This window comes from Marmota flaviventris, chromosome 1, assembly GCF_047511675.1.
Source record: "Marmota flaviventris isolate mMarFla1 chromosome 1, mMarFla1.hap1, whole genome shotgun sequence".
Lineage (NCBI taxonomy): Eukaryota > Metazoa > Chordata > Mammalia > Rodentia > Sciuridae > Marmota > Marmota flaviventris.
In genome coordinates this window covers 172,645,888-172,672,614 of record NC_092498.1, presented here as the reverse complement: position 1 = coordinate 172,672,614, position 26,727 = coordinate 172,645,888, and the positions used below count along the sequence as shown (strand labels likewise).

Below are 26,727 nucleotides of genomic sequence, written 5' to 3'. Positions count from 1 at the left end.
AAATGAATATACATCACCTTTAGAGAAGATTCGTGTAACCTGAATGAATCCTGGGGCCCTGTGTGATTCACTCTGTCTTCAGATATTATAGCAAATGAAATAATTGAAAAAATAATTCTCAGCTTTACTCAAGTTGCTCCAAGAACTTGGAGAATTATTTTATGCTTCACACAGGGTAACTCTTCTCAATATTCTCTTCTATCTTTCTCCTCCTATCCAGTGATCTTGCCTCTTTCCCCTGTTCAGGAGCCAGATACTCTCTTTCTTTCTCTCTTTCAATACTTGACTCTCAAGTAGCTATACCCTTTCTCTTTGGTCTGTAACCATAGACTACTTTCCACTCTTATTTTCCTTCCAATTTTCCAGTACAGGTTTTCTGATCATTCAAATAATAATCTTTAAAAAGTGATATTTCTCTTAGAAAGATACCTCTGGATCTTCACTGAGGTACTAAAAAATAACTGTGCAAAATAAATTTATTTTATGGGGAAAGGACAGGCTTGGAACACTAACATATTACAAACTTTTTCTTTAGTCTCCTTAAAAACATTAAATATAATGAGTATTAAATTCATTGTTAATACTAAGCTGGGAATAAAGAATTATTCATTCCTTTGAAAATTAACTTCACATTCATAGTGAATTTAATAAATAGGAATGGTGGAAGCCAAAAAGAATGGAACTTATTAATATGGGACAATTATAGAGTACTACAGCAGAAAAATCCGGCAGATCACAAAATTGCAACATAGTGAACAAATATGCACCCTTGGGGGGTGGGGGGATGATCAGGAGGTCACAGAGGAACTTGAATAATAAGGCAGCTATGAAGCAATAATGAAGATCAAGCTGAATTTAGAAATAAATAAATAAAGAGAAATGAAAAAAAAAGTTTATTTCCTTCACATGAAATCTGGTAGAACATTTTCTAATTCTTGCATTGATTTTAAAAAGATTCAGGGAAATTTCAACTAAGTTTGGAAAATAATCATAGATATTATCAATCATATTAGAAAGAGATGAATTGCAATTTTTATAAGAGGGGATGGAGATTAATAGCTAACTCTGGATCTTCACTGGGGTACTAAAAAATAACTGACTTATGTCACATAGAGGCGTATTTAGTTAGTCATTGGAAAAAATTATCACATGACACTAAAAGGCAGAAAATGTTTTTTTAAAAAACAGACAATGTATTGAATCACATTCTGGGGAAGTTTTAGAAAACAGGGTTCATCCTTGGGCTCCTGTAATTGTGGAGTCATGAGCAAGAATGCTCTGGGTTTATATGTAGGGTTTTTCCTGCCAGAGTTCATAATTTTTATGAAATACTTAAATCTCTTCTCCAAGATGACACAAAATGCCTCCCTTCCTCTGTGTTAATATGTGTGATTTATTTCTTGTTCTAGAACTTACTACTTATACTTCTACTATGTTCATTGATATTTTAAATCTATTACCCAATCAACAGAGAAATTTTTTTCCTGTTCAATTTGGCTAATTTAACATTTGAACAAATCAGAATGGTTGAATAAGTTTCTGCCATATACGATATATAACTCACGCTCATGTAATTTATAAGGTATTTACTAGCATCTGTGTTGATCTAGCAAGAGTTAAGTTTCTCCAACAAAATTATTCTAGATCATAACTGTCCTTGACCAATTTTGAAATAAATTGCATGTCTTTTAAATACACATCCAAGCTGTTTTTCACCACTGTCTATGTTGATAACTAGAAATATATACATGTATATATTCATCTTAACTCCAGTGTGGCAGGATATAGGTAGCCCAAATTAATATTATCTCCTGGAAATATGCTGCAAGCATGTACTTTGCCCAGAACCTGCTTTTGTTACCTTCCTTGGATGAGAAGAAAAAGATGAAAGAGGTGTCATTTTCTCTTGCTTATCATGGTCTGCTGATATCTTTCATTATTGCCAAGAGAAGAGATTTCATGATTGGCTTCTCTTCATTTTATTTCAAACAGATGCAGGGTTTTTAACTATGCTTGCAAGAAATTATATACAATGCACTGGGAGAAGTAGCCTTTGCTATCAGTAGATAAGGTTTTTAGTTATCCAAGTGTCCTTTCTATTGGCCTTTTAAATTTTAGTTTGGGGAGAAAATGCTGAAAAGTCTTAAAGTCCAGCACAAGAACTTGCAGACCCTACAACTTTCTTTTGTTTACTTGAGAGGACAAAGTGTTCCTAAGCCATGCAGGGCTCTTTGATTAGCATCCAAAGAAATAAAAACTTCACGTCTAGGTGGCATTTATGTGGAACTAGTGATAGTGGTGGAAGTCCCTCTCTGGCTGTGTTTTTCCTTAGCATTCTTCCTCAGGTTAGATTTGTACCTTGACATTGTTGCACTGGAATAAGACACATGTGTCATTTTCCTTGACTGAGTGAAAGACTTGCCTTATGAGGCTTTTCATTCTTTGAAACAACCCCAATACTGAAATCATGGCTCTATTTCTGCCCCCGAGTGAAAGAGAATTCTCTGTTGTTCCCCTTTAGCTTGTGATTCCCAGTCCTAGCTCACCACCACCTGGCCTGGGGAGCTTTGCCACTCCATATCCACTGGAATTATAAACCATATTCTCTTCTTTCCCACCTTTCTAGGGCCCATGTAATATTCATTCTAGCTTTGAATGGCCTCAAATGAAAATCTTTGGTTTCTCAAGGATAGTATTGTGCCTGGTACATCTGACCAGGCTGGAGGTTCGAATGTTGGGGAACCCCAAATTCTTAGCAGCAGCCCTGAAAATTTAGAGAGGTACTTCAGTGCTGTGATAAAAATACTTTAGACTAACAACTTAAAGGAAGAAAGATTTCTTTTGGCTTGTTTTTTCAGAGGTTTCTGTCTATGGTCTCCTGATCTTATGGCTTTGGGCCGCCAGTTGGGGACAAAGTCTTCAACACATGAGACTTGGGGGACATTCCAGATCTAAACTATAGTATATGGAGAACCATGTCTTCCCAGCTGGGATGGACAGCACAGTCACAGGGTGCCCCTTTGCTCCTGGAAAATCTTTTGGATGGCTCAAGCTAATGATTTCTCTTTGAGAGATATTTGGTCCACATTAACTTGCCTTTTCAGTTTATGAGGAATTTCTTTCTTTCTTTCTTTTTTTTTTTAGAGGTCTTTTTCCTGGGCTGGGGTTGTGGCTCAGTGGTAGAGCGCTTGCCTAGCATTTGTGAGTCACTGGGTTCGATTCTCAGCACCACATATAAATAAATAAAATAAAGGTCCCTTGACAGCTAAAAAATATTTTTTTAAAAAGGTCTGTTTCCTTTGCCTAGCATGGGGGAAAAATACATTAAAAACTCCTTTAATTTATTTAGATTCTTTAATAGACTTAAGTTACTTTCTTGTCTGTTATTTGACTATCAAAGGTTTTAGAATATTAAAAAAAACCAGCACATATATGTTGAAAAAGAAGCTTTTGGGTCCTTGGCTGCCTCATTGATAAAATGTCTCTGGTTATGAAAAGCATTAGTAATGTGTGAATGAAAGATCATGATTTGGATGTCATTTGGACTAAGCTAGAAAAGAAGTCACAGTCTGATTTTTTTTTTCCCTGGTGGGAGATCAATACTGTCTAGACATGGTCTCATTAGGACTTTCATTGACTGAGGCAGAATGAGATTCCTGTAACCTAGGCTATTGGTGGGATATCTGTGTTGCCCATCGTTACCGAGAACTCCAGATTCACTGGTATCTACTCTGTATCTCAGCATCATTCCACTCAACCGTAGGATTGTCCTTGAGGACAGAATATGCCCACTCATGACGTTCTCAAGATTCTAAATCCCAGAAATTTTAAAAGCTGCTTTCCAGGATGTGTAGCATGCTTGGTGATGGTTGCATAGGGCATAAAAGAATTCTTGGGGCAACTGAATTCCCTATGATCTCCAAAAGTGAAACCAGCAATATAGAAGTTCAACTCACATCTAAAGTCTTCAGCCAGTGAAAGTCAGATATCTTTTCTGTAAAACAGTCTTTCTATTAATGTCTGCAAAAAATGTCTTCATGTACGAAAATATAACAGTTGTTCTTTTTTAAAAATCTATTCAGTAGTTTCCTCATTTATGGGAAAATTTCACCCATTTGACTGTATTTTTAAATTGAGAAAGTTCATGATTTCTTGCGTAGGACCAGAGCTTAAAAGCCCTGTGTCCTCCTGTTAGGCATTCAGACAGCTGGACGTGCTGTTCTGCGTGGAATCTTAAATCCTTCATTTGCGGTCACTGGTTGGCATTTTGCAAGGGAGTGAAGCAATGTCTGAGCCACTGGAGGCCAGAGGTGGCCCCAACCGACCAGGTTTCTGACAGTGGAATAAATATCTGTTATTTGTCCAATATCTTCACTTTTCAACTTTGTGCAGGATAACCATAGACATTGAGAAATAATGCTGATTATACAAAGGAATGCTCATGATAAAAGATCTCTTTCTGAGAATTTAAGTGTTCCAGTAGATTAGTATTATTGATCATTCTCTTTCCACATAGTCTATGGATGATTTTAGAATCCTGAAACTATTATTCTCCCTTGTCTAGTGTAATTACCAGAACAAGGAATGATCTAATTAAAAGACAACAAGGATGCGTTCTAATAAATTACGTTAATACACAATGCATGCAGTTAGTTTTCAACAGGAATTTATTTAATAGATTGACAGCTTGTCTGTTATTGCCACACTCTTAGCTTTCATTTCTTCTAAACAAGACAACCTACGAGAGGATGTTAAGAATTCAAAATTTGTTGTACCATCATTTAAGAGAATCTGAAGTTCCATGTGTTACAAACTCCTGAACAATTAGATTTTTGGTTCTTTAAATAAAATTGTATCCCCCAAACAGGAGGGGGTAAAATAAATACAGATAATCTAAAGTAAAAATCAGAAATGGACTATTGAAATGAAGGACATAGATTTTTCTTTGTTTTTTCCCCCAATTATCAAGTATGGTGAGTGTTATATAATAATATGACACTAACTCAGTTAATTGTATTCAATTAATTTTAGACATTTAACACACATCTTTTTTATATCACGTTGTACATTGAATGTATGAGATGGTGCCCTTGTTTAAAGACATATAGCCTGATGTGGGCAAAAATTCAGACCACTTCTGATAAGCTGTCTCTGCTTTTCTTCAGAAAATGCTAGTCTCCCTGTTTATTTATTTATTTATTAGAAAAAATTTTTTAGTTGCCAGTGGACCTTTATTATATTTATTTGTAGTGGTGCTGAGAATTGAACCCAGTGTCTCACACATGCTAGGGAAGCAGTCCACCACTGAGCCACAACTTCAGCCCCCTCTATTTATTTGAATGTAATTCAGATATAATTCTGAATGCAATTCAGATATAGTCTGTTGCACAATTATCTGAGAATTACCTGAAGGCAGCACAGAAAAAGATGTCACAAAGCATGTGTGAGGGGAAAAAAAAATTACGTAAAGAATGGAGAGAAGTGTGCAATCAATTCGAAATAAATCTGACTGCACTTTATCTATTCCAGAAAGGGTAATTCCCAGATTGGTGTGAGCTACTGTCTCCTTCACATATAGGCCTTTGAAATTTAATTAACAAGCTAATAGGTAGGAAAGAATCTTAGTGCTTACTTGACAAGACTGAAAGGCATTTCTGGAAAGGACACTTTCTCACAAGAAGAGCTGGGAACTTTGTGGGAATAATCTTTCACCTCTGAAGGGCTGATTCATTCCAATTGAGAAGTTCACCGAAGAGTATGGTGTTGGCACTCATCTAGATTCTAATTGATGCTCATGAAGTTAACTTTACTTTAGAACAGCAAACGTAGAGACAAAACAGAAAACAATAGAGATAACAGAAGATAAATGGGAATTAGAAGAGAAATTATCTTTAATGGTAAAGGAATGCAAGTAAATTTCTTCCTAATCTGAAGCCTGTCCTGGTCTAACCAGGGTGATGATTTTTGGCTTCTTACTTACTCCCTGCCTGTTAATATTTTAGTTCACAGCCTCATTTTTGAAGTGGAACTTTCATGCTTCCTTGGTCTGTTTTTAAAAATTTGCAGTTTGAAACCTGAAGAAACCTCACCCCCAGGTCTAAATTAGATCCAGTTTTTGCCTTTTTTATTCTAAGGCAAGGACAATTGATTGCCTCCGAGAGGTAGCATGAAGGTGGCCCTCCTTTCTTTTTAATAGTTAGACTGAAAAGGAAATAAGAAAGTAGTTAAGTAAGCCTGTGTTATCATGGAAAGACCTTTCATTATTATATATTTTTTTATCCGTTTCTAACACGATATTTCACCAAAAGTGTTGATACCAATTCTCAAAAGTGATACTCACCTATGCAAAGGCAGGAATGAGTTCCATTTCCTTCCTAGAGAGGACTCTGAATCCTCTTAGGAGGAGGGGAGAGTATGTGGCTAGGCAAAGGGTCAGCATACTGAACAGGGGCCTGCGGAAGGCATTGAACTCTGGAGGTCCCTGGAAACAGAGTCTGTTGGGAGTGTGGATATGACAGCCTACAGAAATCTGATATTTTCTTCTCAGCCACTGCTATTGAAAAATTTTCATTTAGTAAAGAATCCAAAACATTAAGAAATATTAATGTTTTGACAAAAATGACAAAAGCCAGGGACTTCAAAGCTGCAGGAAAGCTGAAACACTTCACTTAATGTGCTGCCATCTAGCCATGATCTCATTGCATGCTGCTTCATTCATTGATTACAGAGACGCTGAAATCATTCGGCAGACAGGATGGAGGGTGTTTAAAATGGAGCTTAGAAAGCAGAGACTCAGCTGAGTCTTCTGTTTTTATTGGCCATTAACACATCCTACCAGTCCATAAACTAAATTCTGGTACATATTAGACTAAAGATAATGTTAATAAGTCTGAAAAAAGCTACTTTAAAAAGGGTGTTAGAATAGCCATCATTCTTTAAATACCATTTTCACCAGTTTCGCTTATTTGACAGCTCCTGCTGGTACACAGAATAAAGTCTGAGAAGGAGGAGCCCCAGTATTCTTCTCTCACCTGTCTGTCGTTTTGTTCCACTTGCTTTTATAGCTGTCCTGAACGTCTAACAGGTATTAGATCTTATCATTCCCCAAACGTCTCATCTTCTTTTCTCCCAGCTCTAGTGCTTGTTTCTCCTTCTACCTGGGAACTCCTTATACTACCCAACCTTCAGAGTTCATATTATGGTTTAGATATTAGGTCTCCCCCAAAAGCTCATGTGTGAGACAATGCAAGTAGACTTACATGTGAAATGATTGGGTTGTGACAGCCTTAGCCCAATCTCTTAATTATTCCCCTAACAGGGATTAACTGAGTAGTAACTGAAGGCAGGTAGGGTATGGCTGGAGAAGGTGGTCATTGGGGGTGTGCCTTTGGGAGATATATGTATATATAGTTGTAGATGGACACAATACCTTTATTTTATTTATTTGTTTTTATGTGGTGCTGAGGATCAAATCCAGGGCCTCACACATGCTAGGCAAATGCTCTTTGTATCTGGAGAAGAACAGACATGTAAAATAATTACAACAACATGTGGTAAGTACAATAATGCACTTATTTTGAACAGATATCTTTGAATCTGGAGAGTGGAGTCTCTCTCTCTTTTTTGATCATCATGTGAGCTGATTCCCTCTGCCACACTTTTCTGCCATGATATTCTTCCTCACCTTAAGCCCTAAGAAAAGGAGCCTGTTGTTTATGGATTGAGACTTCTGAAACTGTGAGCCCCCAAATAAACTTTTCCTCCTCTAAAATTGTTCTTGCCGGGGCTGGGGTTGTGACTCAGTGGTAAAGTGCTCGTGGGGCACTGGGTTTGATCCTCAGCACCACATTAAAATAAGTAAATAAAATAATGGTATTGTGTCCATCTACAACTAAAAAAAAAAATTTTTTTAAAGTCCTCTTCCAAAAGAAAATATGTTCTTGTCATGTCTTTTAGTCATAGCAATGAAAAAGCTTGACTAAAACAACCCAGTTCACACATCTTTTCTGAGAAACAGTGATTTTCCCAAGCCATACTGCTTATTCTAGCCAGTCGGCACTGTGGGCATTGTTCAAAATAAGTGCATTATTATACTTACCACATGTTGTTGTAATTATTTTACATGTCTGTTCTTCTGCCAGAATCAGGAGTTTCTTGTAGCCTGGTGACATTTCAATTCAATAAGATCCGGTCCACTGTACACTTTCTTAGTTCTCCCTATGAGTTCTGAGTTTCTATTGATACTTAGGAACTTGAAGCTTTCAAATACAGAATGAAAATGCAGTTAACAGTATCTCAAATCCTATAACCAGTGAAAATAACCTTCAAGAATGAAAAGGGGAGTCAAGACCTTCTTGAATGAAGGAAAACTAAGAAAATGTGTCAGCAGACATAGAATGACTAAAGATAACTATCTAAATGGAAAAGAAACGATTAAAAATGGAATCCTAGAATATTAGCAAGAAAGAAGAGGCAGTGAACAAAAGTATTGATCCTCTTAAGATTTCTAAATTATGTTTAAAAGTTGAGACAGAAATTATAATACTCTGATGTAGATGTAGAGGAATAATTTAAGATGATTGTTTTATGAATGGAGGCAGGTAAAGGGATGTAAAGAGAGGTAAATTTTTTTATACTTCATCCAAACTGATAAGATGATGACACCTGCAGTTGTATGAGTTATGAATAGTCAGTGTAAAAGCTAGCGTACCTGCTAAAACATGCCAAAGAAGATACTAAAAAACACTAGATAAATCAAACCAGAATCCAAAAAATGTTTAAAATAGCCTCTGAAAAGTATGGAAAATACAAAACCGGAAACCAAAAACCAAAGAGAACAAACAGAAAGTAAACAAAAAACAAAATATAAAATCTCAGGAAAGTTCTTCAAATATCAATAATTATGTTAAAGTGAAATGGTCTAAATATATAACTTAAAATTCAGAGATTAGTGAAGTTGTTTAAAAAAACAAAATCTCTCCCAACTATATGCTGTCTATAAGAGGTTTGCATCACATGTAATTGAGTGAGAATGAAAATAAAAATATGAGAAAAGATGCATCATGCAAGCTTAAATTTTTGAAAAAAGAGTAACTGGTTCTTTTAAAAGTTAATAAATCTAGTAAATCTCTAGCAAGACTGAAAAGGAAAATGAGAAGGCACAAATTACCAATATCAGAAATAGAAAATAAGAATAGATAGAATTTTCTTCTACTTAATAATGAGATCTATAAAAACCCACAGCTAATATAGTTAAGGATGAAAAAACTGAATATTTCCTCCCAAAACATTAAGAAATAAGACAAAGAAGTTCCTCTAGCCACTCCCATTCAACATAATGCAAGAGATTCTATCAAGTGTAATTAAGCAAGAAAAGAAAAGGCATAGAAATAGAAAGGAATAGAGACAACTAACATTGTTTGCCAGTGACATGATTTTTTACACAGAAAAATTTTCTATGAATTAAAAAAAAGAAAAAAATAGTTTTAAAACTTAAGTTCAATAAGATTGAAGGATATAAGATGAATATCAAAAATATTGTATTTCTCTGTATTGGTAATGAATATGTAGACACTGAAATTAAAAATATGGTGTATGTAATACCTCAAAAATGTGAAATACCACCAGGTGTGCTAGTGCACACCTATAATCCCAGCAGTTTGGGATGCTGAAGGAGAAGTTCAAAGCCAGCCTCAGCAATATTGCAAAGCCCTAAGCAACTTAATAAGACCCTGTCTCAAAATAAAAATTAAAAAAAGGGCTGGGGATGTGGCTCAGTGGCAAAGCACTCCTGAGTTCAATCCCTAGTACTGTGTGTGTGGGGCGGGGGGGAAGTAAAATAGGTATACTTGAATAAAACATTTATCAATCTTATATAACAAACACTGCATAATGCTGATGAAAAAAATAAAAGAAATATAAATAAATGGAGAAACATATTGTGTTCATTGTTTGGAAATCTCTGCATAGTAACGATGACATATGTTTTCAAACTGATATGCAAATTTAATGCAATTCCTATTAAAATCCCCGTATGCTTATTTTTTTCATTTATAGGTGAGAATTTTTCTAAAATTTATATGGGAACAGGAACTGGGGTACTAAAGCAATACTGAAATGGTAGGATAAAGTGAGAAAAATCAGTCTACTCAATTTCAAATCCTATTACCTAGCTACAGTGTGACTATTCGTGGAGTAATAGATACATAGATCAATGAAGCAGAATAAAGAGCTCCTCAAAATAGACCCAAATGCATATAACAAATTGATTTTTTTTTATAAATAAGCAATTTTCCTCAAAGAGGGAAAAGAATCTTTTCAACAAATAATCCTAGACCAACTGACAAAAAAGACTTCTTCATACCTTATAAAAATTAATTCAAAATGTATTGTGGGTTTAAATGTAAAAAAATAAAGCTTTTAGAAGAAAACAGAAGAGAGAATATTTGGGATCTATGGCCAGGCATAGGTTATTAGCCTTGAACATGAAAACATAATCTACAAAAGGGAAATAAAAGCATATATTGGACTGCATCAGAATGAAACTTTTGCTTTCACTCACTGTTTATTAAGTGATAAAAGACTAGCTAGGGAGTAGGAAAAATATTTGCAAATCACATACCTGAAAAAGGATTAGTATTAGAATATATAAAGAACTCTCAATCCCAACAATAAAAAAAAAAAAAACAAGCAATTTAAAATAGGTAAAAGTTACCAAGAAACATTTTACTGAACACGTGGCAATTAAGTACTCAAAGAAATGTTGAACATTATTAGCCATCAGGAACATAAAAATTAAAACCACAATGAGATATCACTACTCATGTATTAGAGAACTGCTAAAATAAAAATAATGTAATGCCAGATGCTGATGAGGATGCAGAGAAACTTGATACTTATATTGCTGGTGGGGATAAAATATGTCATAGCCACAGTGGAAAATAGTTTGGCACTTTCTTACAAAATTAATCATGTATTCCTTTGCATTTATCCCGAAGAAGTGAAAACTTACATTCACACAAAAGCCTGTACCCCAATGTTCGTAGCAACTTTATTGTAATAGCCCCAAACTGTAAATAACACAGATGTCCTATAATCCAGATGTCCTCCATTGGGTGAGTGGTTAAACAAGCAGTGTTACATCTATAGAATGAGATGTTAATCAATAAAGAACATAGATACATGCAACTATATGCCTGAATCTTCAGGAATTAGTTTATGGAGGTGGAAAAGGCCAATACCAAAAGCCTACGTATTAAATGATTCCATTTGAATAACATTCTTGAAAAGACAATATAAGCAGATCATTTGTTATCAAATAATAAGGAAGGATGGGCTGGGAGGGTAGTGGATTTAGCTATAAAAGAGCAGTAAGATAATACTTGTGGTGATGGAAAGATTATGCATTTTATTTATCAATGTCAATATCCTGGTTGTGCTATTGTACAATAGTTGTGCAAGATATCATCACTATAGAGCAAAATAGGCTAAAGGCTATATGGAATCTTTCTGTATTTTTTCTTATAATTTGTGTGTGAATCTATAATGATCTCAATAAAAACTGTTATTTCAAAAACGATCAGGAAGGGTGAACAACAATAGGGAAGAAAATAACAGGATATCCAGTCATGCACTGAATATTGATTTTTTGGTCAGTGATGGACAGCATGCATGACTGTGGTCGCATAAGATTTTGTCACCTAGTGATGCCTTAGCCATGTGAGTTTGTGTAAGTACACTCTATGAGTTTGGCATGGTGACAAAATTGCCTAACAAGCAGTGATCAGAGGATGTCCCTCTCATCTACTTGTAGAAATTACCTTAAAAGCCCAGAGATTGATTTAGAAGTAAAATAAAACAAACCCTGAAAGGTGACATCTAAAGTGAGATTCCAGAAAGGATCAGGTATCAGTAGTCCTGTAAATCTATGGAAGCAGGAGTGAAGGAATATTAAGTCAATGTTGAAAGAATAAAGTCTTTGCCTACCCTTCATAGCTCGGTAACTGCCCCTTCGACCTCCCTCCCTCCTCCCTAGAGGAGGACTAAAAGGGGCAAGCCCCAGGTGTGAAGGAATCACCAGAGAAAGCTGGAGACGGAGATGTAATGATGAAAACAGTGGGTATGAGTGAATGACTGCATTATGGGGATCCTACTTTTTCCAGGTTACCTGAGACAGGAAATTGGAAGCCATTTCTGAGCAGCCCAGGAGAAAAAGAGACCTAGAAATACTAGCAACTAGAGCTCACCGAAGCCACTCATAGTAGGACTGTGGTGTCTGATACCAGTAATGTGGATCCTGAGCGTTCAAGTATGAATAATCTGACTCGAGATGAGCAGTAAATGTGACTTTGAATTTTGAGTAGTTAGTATGGAAGATTTAATATATCTTAATTTTTATTTTATTTTGAGATATTGTTTTTGGTCTTTGGGGTTAAGTAAAATATATCATTAAAATAATTTTTAAAATGAAAAAGAGATAATTTCTCCCATATTGAAAAAAGGAAAAACAACTTATGTAGAGTTTCAGTGTTTTTGTTAATAAATCTAAGACAATATGATGTCGATTCAAAGGGATTGATGAACCAGGAAGCAGAAAAATGGTACTAGCCACATTTAAATGATATATGTGGTCTCTCTCTTTCTAGATAGTTCCTGTGGAAGCTGAATGACAGAAGTAGGCAGGTTCTCTGGATGCACTTATAAACGGTTTCATCCTCAAACTCTGGGCAAGACTAACACAGACACTGGGACATAGCAAAGAGGTCTTTTGTATATCAATAGGAGTTGATAAAGTATTATCATTGGTTGAGTAAGTCATTCTGCCTTGATGGCAGAATGACTTACTCAACTGCAACTGCAACCAGAGCTGCAACTTGGTAACTCATTTAGGTCAGAATAATTTCATTCTCTTCACCACTATTTCATCACCCGTAAAACAAGAATATAAACAATAGTACTCTTAAGGTCACTGTGAAAATTGCATGTTTTAGTGTAGGAAAAATGCTTAGACAGTGCCCAACACAGAGGTAACATTATATAAATGTTACCTGTCATTATTATTACTGCAGGCTAGTGGCTCTAGTATTGCATCTCCTGCTTGGGACAGCCTTTGAAGTAAAGACAGAAGGTACCTAATTTAAGATGATTTACTTTACTGGGTGTGGTGGTGTACATATATAATCCCAGCAATTTGGGAGGCGGAGGCTGGAAGATTGAAAGTTTGAGGCTAGCACCAGTGATTTACTGAAGCCCTCTGCAACTTAGTAAGACCCTGTCTCCAAATTTAAAAAAGAAATAAATAAAAAAGGTGGGATCATGGCTCAGTATGGCTCAGTGATAAAACACCCTTGGATTCAATCCCCATTACCAAAACTTAAAGAAAAAAAGAAAGAAAAGAAAAAAAGATGATTCAATTTTTGCCTTGATGATGGTGTAAAAACAATGCATATTTATAAAATCATACTTTGAATTTTGATCTTTTTCCAGGCTAATGATGTATGGGTATGATGCTTAGTAGCAAGGCTGAGCCATGGCAGTGAGTTGTAGCTACTAGTCAGTCTTGTGATCACAAGGGGAAACTGATACACTACAGTGGACTATATTGCTAAGCTAGGATGTTTAGTAGGTGAGGTGTGTAAATGCATTTTTGACTTATGATGTTTTCAACTAACAATGTGTTTATTAAGATGTAACCCTGTCTTGAGTCAAAGAGCATCCGTAGTGTTATCTGAGGCTTAGAGAAAAACTTGTTTGCCTGGGTTACAGTTAATTCAAAACCTGAGATTTTTCTATTAAACTATCATGTCTCATAAATGTTAGTACCTGTAGCTCAAAGAAGCTTTTTAGAACATCCTAGGAAGTTATCAAACTTGTCTTCAGAGTGGGTGGTTAAGGGATGGGCTCTAGTAAAATAATTGGGTTTGAATTCTGATCCCATCACTCAAGGCAGCTGGGTGGGCTTAGACTGTTATTCACTATAGTTTGGTTCTGAAATGTCCTCCAAAGACCTTTGTGTTAAGGACTTTGTCCCCACCCTGTTGTGCTTGCTGTTGTGAGGTGGTAAAGCCAGGGACAGGAAAAGGAAAGACAGAAGAATGAATCTGACATAATTTTCCTATGTACATATACAAAAATATCACAGTGAATCCCACCATCATGTACATCCACAAGAATGTGGTCCTAACTAGAATAAGATGTATTCCATGATTGTATAATTATATCAAAATGAATTCAACTGTCAGGTATAACTAAAAAGAACCAATAAAATTTTTTAAAAAGTGGGCATCATTGGAAGATGCTAAGTCATTGGAGGTGTGTCCTTGTAGGGTAGATGGGAAACCTGGTGCCTTCCTTCATCTCTTCTTGCTTTCCAGCCACTATAACTTTGCCATAGATTCCCACCATGATGAACTGTGCTGCCACAGGCCCAAAGCAGCAGGGCCAAGAGACCATAAACTGAAACTTCTGAAACCATGAGCCAAAATAAACCTTTTCATCTTTTAAGTTGGTTACCTCAGGTGTTTTGTCACAGTGACACACTATTCAACTGCATTTCTTCGACATGCATCATGACATTTTCTCCTTCATAGGTTATTGTGAGGATTAAATTACATGCCATTTGATACTAAATTCTATATAATTTTTAACTTTTTATAATTGCCATTTTCATTATAAATATGAACTATATCTCAGAGGTAGTTGCTGGTATAGGTACATGTAGAATTCTGGTGAGTCTTTTAGTCAGTCCCCTCTGTGCTTTGCCATCTAATTGGTTAGTTTTCAGTCATCCTTTTTAGAGTCTACATTTATAAGGTTAGAGTTGTTAGTGAGGATTTTAGAAGAACATTTCCTAAGAGTTCTTTTTTTTTTTTTGAACTGCCAAGTCCAGAGATTTAGGATGTAGCTTGGTGCTGAAGTAATTGGCTCTTTTAGTCTTGCATTATAAGTTCTTTTTCAGAGTATAAGGTTGAGAACCATGAGCAACTCTCACATTTTGGTAATTGCTCTACGGAATAACTTACCTTTTAAAAACATATGTTATTCAGCTGTGACTCCTACTTCCCTCACAATGCCATGAGAATTTCCTCATTTCATATAACATCATCACAATCTTATTTTCTGAGATTCTCCTTTTAACTGTTTCCTTAAGTACCATCACTTAATAATATTTTCTTTTCAGTTTATCAGCTAGTTGGGGAAGTGATGTACTTGTTAGCACTGAAGAGTTTCTTAGGAGAATGCAGAAATGATTTAGTCTTAAAGATTTTCTACCTGTCAGAGAATTAAGGCATGATGATAGCTACTTGCAGAAAGTTGCACACTATTTACTGCTGTTGTGTCACATCAACCCTCAGTACGTGACCAGAAATTAATTCAGAAAGTTTCACTAATACATTGAGTAAAACTCATTGAGATGGTTTAATACCTCTTTAAATGCAACATTTGTGTATGCGTGTGTGTGTGTGTGTGTGTGTGTGTGTATGACAGAGAGAGAGAGAGAGAGAGAGAGAGAGAATTGGATTGATTTGGCTATGAAAAGACAGAACTCTACAATGCTCTAATATTGATAAATAGGTGTCTTCTAAATTGATTTCCCCTCTTTCTGATAGTTAAGCAGATAGATTATTTTATAGTTTTGTTTTCTCTGTGTGGAGGGAACAAAAGGATTAGCAAGTTTTTTTTGTTCTGTCTTTTTCTTTTTTCTTTCAAAATAACTGAGAGAACATTAAGAAATGGAATTGTAAATATGTTTCCATTCTGTTACAGAAAAGTTTAACATTTTCCTCTGTTTCTTAGACATCAATTAAAACTCTGAAATGACTCTTGTTTGTACTAGCACTCAAGGAAGAGAAAGAAATAGTCTATTATAAAGAACTCACTCCCAGAAATTTCTCACGATATGATATTGTCACCAGAGAAGAGATGTTTCCTGAGAAGGGTCTGAGGAATCCTGGAGAGAAAGGGGGACCTGGGCTTAGGACCAGTGTGGTCCTTGGCAAATTTCATGAAAAAGAATTTCACCACATGCCAGTCAAAGGCAGAGATCCAGAGGTTTAATTAGGAAAGTAGATACAAATTCAAGAGAGAATGAGGGCAATCTCAAGAGGGATGCCTTTTTGGGTAAAGCAAGGAATATACATTCAAGGAAGGAGAATGTGAGCCATTTTGAAAGTGAGCCATGTGTTTTGGGGGTTCTCTGCTCTTCTTTTAAAGGAATCTTGGTGAAGGATACATATGGAAAGGCATATAGGAATGTTATCAGTCTGATCATTTCACGACAGGATCTAGTGGTCTTGATCTATCTCCATATCCTCAGGATGATGTGCTCTTTGTTATCTGATCAATAGGTAGCACTGAAGAGCCCCCTAAATTATAGGTTCCTCAAGGTAGTGTATCTCTTTGCTTACTCTATTTATCGAGGGGTTAATTAACAGTGTTCAGGTGGATTTGCTGATTTCCCAGGAATTTGGAAGTATGCAGCACTTCTGAATTAAAATCTTTCCCTTGTTTTTTGTTCATGTCTCCTTTCTACCTGTTTTTTTATTTTTTTAATCCTATGTCAGTATCTTAACAAAGATCACTTATTACTCTTATCTTTTCATCAAAATGAAAAACATGCTAAATAATCAGTTAATTTTTGAGTTCTCCCTTGCAACCTGGAGATTAGAGAGAAGTAACTCCTCCTTTAGGAGGAAAAAGTAATTTATTTTCTACTCTTCATGGTTAATAATTTGGATGGACCTCTGCATCTAAAGACAGAGAAAAATGAATAGAAGTTTAATATCATATATGTCTTATGGGAGATACCCAGAGATATGAATATATCTCAAAAAGTAGCTTTGAGTTCAGACTCAAATGCCATCATCAACAGAACCCAAGAAAGAAGGGTGTTTAGGAAGGTCCATTGTGAGAATATGCCCAAGAAGTGCATGGTAAGCAAGAGTAAGGCTTGTTAAGCAGATTTAAGACCCTGTCTTCTCCATTGACAACAGTCTTTAGTGAGTTATCCATCCTTTCTTCCTGGCACAAAGAGAGAAACCCCCCACCCCCCCCCCACCCCCGCAAATGGAAATTTCCTTTATGGATGTAGATTTTTCTTAAAATATGGGTTATTTCTGTATTATTTTCAGGGCTTTTCCTGTGACTTGCAGTCTCTTAAAATAATCAGTCAAAATAATCTATGGCAAAGAGGCATATTTTCCTTGGCATATTCTGGTCTCCTAGAGTCACATTTTTGAGGTCATGTAATTTAGTCTCTTACCCAGTTTCATACTGCCACCCCTGGCACTAAACTGTCTCAAGTTGAGACAGGAGAGTCTTGTGTTTTTCATTCATCCATCAGTGAGAAGTTATTAAATGGTTTCCATCCAGAACTATGTCAGGTACCATGAAAACTGCAAAAATCACATTGGACCATTTCCAGATCTCAAGGAAACTTGCCCTTGGGTTTCTCTTTTCCTTTCTCTTCCTCCCCATCTTCTGCCAACTTTGTGAAGAATTTGAGATTGTTGAGTAAATTAAAGGTAGTATACAGGTAATATAACAAGTAACCATGAAATAGAAGCATGACCTTCTTTAGTAGTATAAGTCGGTAGGCCCAGGGAATTAACCAAATTTGGTAAAGATCTCTTGGCCACTAATTTATCTTGTGTAACATCCATGTCTTACTGGAGGAAACATTTCAGTTTTTTTTTTTTTTTTTAAAGCAGGTAGAATCTTTTGAGGATAAAACCAAAGGTGGAATCAACCAGTTAAAATTTGTATATTGACTATAGCGTGTTTTTCAAACAGAAGCACAGGTGTTGGAGGTAAGGGTGAGGGCACAGATGAGATCAGTCTTTACCTTTGTCTCCCCAGACCTCAGCATAGTGCATGTTTATGTTTGGTGCTTGAGATATAGTTCTATAAATTTTAACTATTCATTGGATGGTTTTGCACTGACTTTGGGTAACAATGAAGAGAGGTTATGTAGTTCATGCCTTTGAAATGTTGTGTTCTCTTTCCCTAGAAAGCCATCTTCCCACCCTTTGCTTTGCTTAGCTCCTCCTCACCCTCCAGGTCTTAGATTTAATTCAGTTCCTTTGTTTTAGTAAGTCCTAGTCTGCTCTGCTCCTTTCTGCTTGAAAGGATACATTCCCAGCAGGAGTCTTGGACTCCTGCCTGTCTCCTTGAATAGCTTTCAAAAGGTTTTTTTGATCAACTTAGTACCCTTGCTCCTACCATGGTACCTGATGCTTCCTATTATGTAACTCAGTAAATGCTGCATTCCATGAATGAAAGTAATTAATTACTAAACAATGTGGTGAGTAGTGCTTTCAATTAACTTTGAATGAAAATGAAGATAATGGATGAAAATGAAGATACTATTAAGCATAATAATGATGATAATGATGATGATGATGATAAAGGGTGATAGTAACCACTCTATTGCATTTGAACCTTGTGCCAGGCCCTTTTAAATGATCTCACTGAATCTCCTAATAACTTTGTTAGGAAGGCAACATGATTAACCCCATTTTACCAAGGAGAAAAATGAGCATGGGGAAGATTGATGACTTGGATAGAGTCGTACACCTGTTTGGTTTGATAGAGCCCAGGATTCAAACCCATTTCCTTCACCACAATATAAAATTATATCCCTATGCTATTTTGCTGAAGTGTTTTTGGGATTATGGTCTGTAGGAATGAAATGATGGTGTCCTCACTGTGACAAGTTACCCCGTGATAACTCAAAACAGCTGAAGTCTGCCATCATATTTCATTGTGAAGTGTCTACCACGTTTTTTATGCAGAAACAGAAAAATGTAGAACCAGAGGTCATAGAATCTGTTTCACGTTAATGGGGTTGGAATGTTCTTTTTGCCTGTCTCCTATTGGTACACAGCCCTCTGGCTGAATGCGCTTTGCTGTAGTTCTGTGTATAAGGACTTATCACATACTTCATTTGTTCATTTGAAAATCCAGTGTTTACTGCAGTGCATAGCAGCCACATTATGATGATTACTTAGGCAGACAAATTAAATGATTCAGTGTGGTAGTAGCTCTAAAAAGTCTAATTTCCATGTGTGGAATCATGTTTATCATCACCCAAATTCAAAGGCACAAAATAGCACATTTACATTGGTAACTTATTCATAAAATTCCCTTTCTACCTTGTTTGTTTTCTTGTTACCAACCAAACCACATCCCATGTGGAGGATGAAACATAAAATAGTGGTATTTAAATATTAGGGCTGTGATAGGGGCCAGGCAGTTGAGGCCAGTTGAGCGTCTCATTCGTGCCTTCTGCTTCCTAGTTTCATACACGTAAAGATTTTGGAATCCCCATATCTGTCTTTAAAGATTTGCCTAACTGCTTCTTCAAAGCTTTAGGGCCTCTCAGATAAATGTACATAAAAGACATTTTTTAAACAATATTGACTCAAAAGGAAGACTGCAGGTCATGGTTTTCACTTCATGATTACTGAACTTTCCTGAAAGCTTTATTCCTCCATTGAGTCTCCCTCCAGGAAAACAAGGAACATTCTTTGCAATTCTAACACTTTTAAAGAATAACCTCCTTGGCTCAAAGAGAATCTTTTGATTATTAGTGACAAAAATGAATTATCCTAAAGCGAACTCTTTTAGATCCCGTTTTGTAGGAGGAAAACCTAATCTCATGCCCTAGAACATATCAGGTTAATGGCTAACTTGCTGCAAGGAGAGAAATAGGAAAAAGCAAAATTGCTAAATCTGCTGAAGAACTAATCAAGCATATTGTTCCCTTGATTCTAGAAAATTGCAATGAGCTTTTAGAAAGGTTGAAAAGATGTCCATGACACACTTTCATTTACTTTGTTGTAAATGTGTATTCCTCCTTCCCTGAGGTGTTGGTATTCCTAGGGGTGTGGGGGGATGGAGGTGCTGAAGATTATAGCTACTGGTGATATTCTGGTGTTCCCTGGCAAAGTTCCTGTCATTCCAAATAACAAATGGTTCCCTCTTCTGGGTGAACTTAAATTCCGTCCTTAAGCTGAGACAGCCCGGAAGGAATCACCACTGGTCTTATGTTTATTAAAATATAGTTGTGAGACTGAGGTATAGCTCATTACGACAGCACTGGCTTGGCATGCCTGAGACCCTGGGTTTGATCCCCAGCACTGCACAGTCAACAAGCACAAACAAAGCCAAACAACAACATTAAAAACTATAGAGTTGATCACGAGGGGCGCACACCTATAATCCCAGCTGCTTAGAGGCTGAGGCAGGAGGAACACAGGCTTGAGGCCAGCCTTTATAATTTAGTGACCCTATCTCAAGATAAAATAAAAAGGACTGGGGAGTGTGGCTCAGTGGCAGAGCACTTGCCAAGCATGTGCAAGGACCTGGGTTCAATCCCAGCACTGCAAAACAATCAAAAAACCTAGTTTTGAATTTTATCCTTAAGAAACCAACCACCTATGACCAGCTTAAGTATGTTCCAGAACTGGTGATGAATGCCATGGCTTCCTTTCTTTCCTTCATCTTTCCTTCCTTCTCTCTTTTCTTTGATTCCAAAAACTTTTAAAAATACAAAGAGTACAACAAATATCTTTATTTCCAGTATTCAAAAATGAGTATCTTTTTGTTGGGCCAGATTTGGCTTCCAGTATTGCTTCCTTTTAAAAGAAATCATTGGAGGGAAGAGGGAGGGGAAGTGCAATGAAATTAACTAAATTATGCTGTTATATTGTGTGCAGTACAAATAGGTAACAATGAATCCCACTGTTGTGTATAATTATAGTGCACCAATAAAAAGAAAAATTAAAAAAGAAAAGAAATTATTGATGAAACTCAATTTCTCTTTAACTATCACACCTGTTCTTTCCTTCACCCTCTACACCCTCTGCTGTCTACAACACCTGCCCCAAATTCTCCAACATAAACATGGTCTGTATTTGACCAGCCTCATATTTATACTTTTACCTACATACATGTGTTTTCTTAATGAATACATGCAATTATGTTTGTTTAAAATTTTCCTTTTATCAACAGCTGCCTCGTATTTAATCCTGTAAATACAGCACATTTTTCTTACCCATTCCCCTTTCTTGGTGCCTCTTAGATCATTCCTGGTTTTGTTATTCTAAAAACAAAACTTAATCTTTTTAATATATGTCTCCTTGTGCATATAATTTTAAGCCAAGTGCATCCCTCAGGAAGAATCAGTATGCCAGGGGATGTTTGTAGTATCACTTTCAGTAACTATAGTCAAGTTATTCCCTAGAATAATAATTGCTTAAAAATGCCCAAATTGTGGTTGGTTCTGCCAAAAGCAAACTAAAATATTATGCTATTCCCCCCCCACACATCTTGGACAACACTGAATTTTTTCAGTCTCTTTCATGTTCAGATGGAAGAAAAATGGAATCAATTATTTTAGTTTGCATTTTCCAACACTTTTTTTTTCTTTTAAAGAATGGACTTCTTTCTTTATGTCTTAATCTTTGTGATTTATTCTTTGAATCATCTTTATTTCTATTTATTTGTTGTGTTTTTCTTTTTCTTGATTTTAGGAGTCCCTTGCATATTCTGGTATTCACCTGTATCTTTGGTAGGGCTGACATTTGAGAAGATCATTTCTTCAGATTATTAGAACAGTTAAATTGTTCTGTTTCCAGATTTATTTTCATATATTATCAAGAAGTCAGGCCCATCTTTCTACCCCCAGTCGGTTGCAAATCCTTTTGGATCTACTTTCAAAATATGCTACATGGACCTGACCACTTTTCACTGTCCACTGTGCTACATTGGGTACCTTCGTTCTCCAGGGTTTGCAGGAGCCTCCTCAGTGGCCTGGTTCTTTAGTTCATTCTCACCAAAGACCTAGAGAGACCTTATCAAAGTGTAAGTCAGCTCTTTATTTACCTCTCGTGAGAACCATGTATTAATGGCTTTGCACTTTGCTGCCAATAAAAACCCAAGTTGTTATAGTGGCCCAAGAGGTCCAGCATACACCAGCCCCATGTCACAGTCACTGTCACTGCTCCTTCTCATCTCCCACTTCTCTCCTCTTGCTCTGGTCCCTGCTGTTCTCTAACACACCAGTGTTCTCATGCACTTTCTTTTCCCTTTCCCTGGAATTTATTTCCATCCAAAACCATCTATCTTTTTTTGCTGAATTCTCATTTAGATTTTTCCCCAGAGATGTTACCTCCCTGGAGATATTTTCTAACCTCCTTGCTTAAAAATGCAGCAATCGCTCTACACTGACTGACTGCCTTTGTTTCCTAGGGCTATAGTAACAAAGTATCACAGATTGAGTAGCTTACAACAACAGAAATTTTTTTGCCTCACAGCTCTACAATCTACAGGTTTGAAATCAAAGTGTCAGTAGGGCCATGCTCTCTCTGAAAACTACGGGGAACCCCCACCTCTCCTCTCCTTGGTTTCTGGTGGTTTGATAGTAATTCTTGACATTCTTTGTCTTGCAGCTACATAAGCCACGTCTCTGTCATCATCTGGCATCTCCCTGCATGTCTCTGTCTTTACTTATGGTTTGGATCTCTAGTATTGCCCTAAGGTTATGTTTTGAAAGCTTGGTTTCCAGAGCAGCAGTGTCTAGAGGTGATCTTACCTGGTTGGTGGATTAACCCATTTGATGGATTAAAAATAGGTGAGACATGGGTGGAGGAAATAAGTCATTAGGAACTACATGTTGTCCCTGGCCCCTTCCTCTCTTTCTGTCTCTATTTCTGTCTCTCTCTCTTTCTGCCTCCCAGCTCCAAGGAGCCGACAGCTTTCCTCTCTCACTTCCTTATACCATGATATTCTGCATCACCTTAGGCCCAGAGCAATGGAGCCACTGACCATGGATCAGTGAAACCTCTGGATCCCTGAGTAAAATAAGATTTTCTTCCTCCAAGTTGTTTGTGGTATTTTTGGCTACAGTGATAAAAGGCTGATGAATACACTTCATCTTTGCTTGTTATATCTTTAACAACTTTATTTTCAAAGAAAGTAAAGTTCCAACATACTGGGGTTAGGAACCCAACATTTTTTTTTTTCTGAAGTGCAGGGAAAATAATTCAACCCATAACACACATCATTTCCTTTCCTACTCTGTTTCTCCAGAGCACTTAGCACTATTTAACCAACCATATATTTCACCTATTTTTTTTGTCTATCTTTCCCCACCAGAATATAGACAGCATGAAGTCAGGATGTGGGGCTATGTTTATTGCTGTAATATATTAATGCCTGACCCCTTAATAGCATCTCAATAAACATTTGTCAAATGAATGCATTCACTCTGTTAAATTATGGCATTGAGCAGGCCAATTAACATGTTGTGGAATAAAAATAATTAGGTAAATTCACCCTTATACAAAATCCTACAGAATGAGTCAGTGTTTATTATTTTAATATTTTTTATTTCAAAGAAGGGCATCTGAAGGAAAAGTAGAGGTAGATATCAGAAAAGATAGGAGTGAGCTGACCAGTTGGGGGATGAGTATATCATCATTGAGTGATTTATGGGTAGTAAGATATCTTTGGTCCCTTTGTCATTCTTCCACTTATCCTTACAATTAAGATGGAAAAAGATTTTGCTTTGTCTAACATATTCTTGGAACTATGTATATACTATGTATATACTTTAACTCATTTAGAAATAATATATTCTTAAAAAATGTATCCCTTGCATATTATTATACCCATTTTTCAGAAGCAAAAAGTGAGGAACAACAAGGTTGAGCAGCCATGTAAGCCACAGAGATAATACATTACTAGGATCTAAATTCAGGCCAGTGAGACCAAACCCTGTGTTCCTTCCCTTGTCATATGACTTCAGATTCTACTGGGACCAGAATTTCATAGGAAAGGTTGTAAACTGACCCACAAATGATTTTTCAGACAGGTGATTTGGCATAGAACATCACTTTTGGTAATTACCCTTCTTACCAAAACTCATGGATCAACCTTATATTTTGGCACAATGGAAAGCCCTAGTGCCAGCCTGCCCAGTTCCTGAGAAGGGCCAAATGATATGGACAGGCCAGCCCTGGAATAGGCATCAGATGATAGAGAGTCAAGGCACCATTGTGTGGTCATGTGTGAATCACCGAAGGGCCTCTCAGCCACATCTCTCCTCTGCAGAGCAATGATGATGCTCATAAGAAATCACATGTGCCTTTATTCTGCCTTTTAAACAATATCTGTGCAGTCATACCAGCTCAGTTTTTGTAGTTTGTGGTTTCTGTTGAGTTCTCTGCTAAAATATCATCAAAATTTCTTGTTTGTCGTGTAGGTATCCTAGGACAACCTGCTGACCTTAACTCCTCTACAAAAAAATCTGTGCATCCAGCCACTGAGAACTCCAAGGAAGCAGCAGTAGTCTAAAAGGTAGTGTTTGCTTCATTTTAAATTTTTTTCAGAGGGTCTGACATAACTGAACTGCTACGGGCAAACTTATAATAGTAGAACATTCGTATGTACATATAAAATAGAACTTTTAAAATGGTAAAATTCAGGTCTAGATTCCCTTGGAGAATTTACCCTGTCTCGACTTCTATTTGTAGCTGCCATTTTAAAGTTGGAATATAAATATTATGTCAGTTAAATAAAAGAGTGATGACTTCACTTTATGAAAGAAAGCTTTGCCTTTGCTTTCCATGAAATGTAGCTTAACTGTTGCTTGATTGATATGCCGTTATATCATCCTCACCCCACAGACAGTTACACATATTTAATAATTTTTATGTATAAAAAGTAAGGTTAAACAGTTACAATGTCAAGTTGTTATGCCTTATGGTGGCTTTGAGAATGATGGTGAAATTGAAATGAAATGAGTAGCACCAGGAGGCGGCTTCTGCCATGAGCCATGTCTCCTAAAATGGCTTGGGATCATTCTTGGTAAGAGGAAGTCCTAGTGGTATCCAGTGGGACAAAAGGCTGGATTTTATCAAAAGGTTCAAAAATCAGGTAAAATGATCTCTTGCCTTTATACATCTTTGAATGGTGACATTGGAAAAGTTGAACGTGTTTTTTTTTAAATAGCAATCAAGGAGAAGACATGCACTATTGAGGGTCAGAAAACAGTACTCCAAAAGTGTGAGTGTTGGCATGCTGAGTATTTTGAGCTGAAAGATGTTGGTAGGGCCTCAGAAAAAAAATCTTTTTTGACTGTATCCTATTCCCCTCTCTCCCCAGGCAGGCCTTAGATACTGGAACCCCTCTCCCTCAAAACCAGCCGTAAAACCTAGAAATGTTTACTCATAACTTTCCCCCAACATCTGTGTACGAGCTGGCCATAAAGAAATTCTCTGGCCTACCTTGTCGGTCATCCCAGAAAGGTCCTGTTTTGTACATGGGAAAAAGGAATGCCGCAAAGAAATACCTAGAAGAATTGAAACCCATAGGCTCTGCTGAGTTTCTTCTCTTTGTCTCTCACTGATAGGTCATTCCCATTTTGTCCAATCTCACTTCTATACAGCTGTCCATTTTCATCAGATCTTGGCATTAAAAAAGCCCAGTTTTCCTTGTGTCTCTGGGCTTTCATTTCTGAAGGCTCCTGTGTGGCATACAACATTTATTAGGTAGATTGGTTTATTTTTCTCCTATTAACCTGTCTTTTGTTATTTTGTTAGAGGAGCATTGGCTGTGCCCCTTATAATGGGTGTCCCATCTTTCTCCCCCTGCAGTACTAAGCTGATAAATTCCTCAGCATGGGGTCACTGGGCTGTGCTCATTTAATCCCACTTTTATATAAATACTCATATCCTTTTCCATCAGTCATTCTCATCTCTCCTCCTTCAATAGTGTGTCCCACTCCTGGGTCTTGGCAAACAATTTTGCATGATATATACATATTTATTATATGATATACATATATGTTAGCCTCATGTGCCAGAACACAATGATGTTGTGTTTTCTTTCTTGCTTCCAGTTAAGACCCAGTCTCCTGTAACCTGTATGCCTAACCATCCTTGACCTGCCTTCCTTTTTCTCTCATCCAATGGTCATCTAAAACCCATGCCAAGTTTATGAAGTCAGGCAAGACTGCACCTAGAATTTGTAGGATTGTGAGACATTGCTGTATCTTCTAGAAGTACTCACCAAGTTCAGGTTGTGTTGGGATGAGGCAGGTATCTTCACTTTCTAGTATGCCTGGCTTCTTTTTAGTGAATCATGTACCCATCTAGAGAGTTTCCCTGAAAATGTGAGAAGGTTTAAAAGTAGGAAATTCAATGAACTGAAATGGAGCATCCTAACTAGAGTCCTTGAATGGCATTATTTGATCTTTCTGTTATTATTATTCTGGTTAGTGTTTTAAGCCCTGAAGCAAGGCACTTTTTAAAGTGAAAGCTGTCAATACAAAATATATATCTGAAAGAGTAGGATTTGAACATCAGTAATTACTAGAAAAAAGAATTGTAGCTTATTTTCAAGTTTTAGAAACCTTTCTTATTCCTCCATACATAGAAAGACTTCTCTACTAACAATAAAGGGCATGTGCCTAATGATTTCAACTACTCCCATTTTTTAGATTTCAGCTGATCAATGGGAGATATCAGTCAACTCTCTTAGCCTCTCTGAACTCTGGTTTCTTCTTCCATAAAATGAGGCTAATTATAGGAAAGACCTCATGGAATGGCTATGCAAGATTAAATGATAATTTATGTAAAGTGGTTAAGAAGGTGTCTTGCAGGCAGAGGCTCTCAAGAAATGGAAGCTAGAATGATTATTATTAGAAGGAAATGTTCACTTACC

General features: G+C 36.7%; 1 protein-coding gene across 3 annotated transcripts in view; it reads left to right on the top strand.

Annotated features, from left to right (window-relative positions):
- Positions 1 to 26,727, top strand: part of Fhit (fragile histidine triad diadenosine triphosphatase) — a 1,433,463-nt gene that overhangs the window by 369,929 nt on the left and 1,036,807 nt on the right. For all 3 annotated transcript variants that reach the window (XM_071609242.1, XM_027951322.2, XM_071609246.1), the window contains one exon: positions 24,266 to 24,360. The gene's annotated coding sequence lies outside the window, so the exon portion shown is untranslated. The remainder of the gene's footprint in view (positions 1 to 24,265; positions 24,361 to 26,727) is intronic.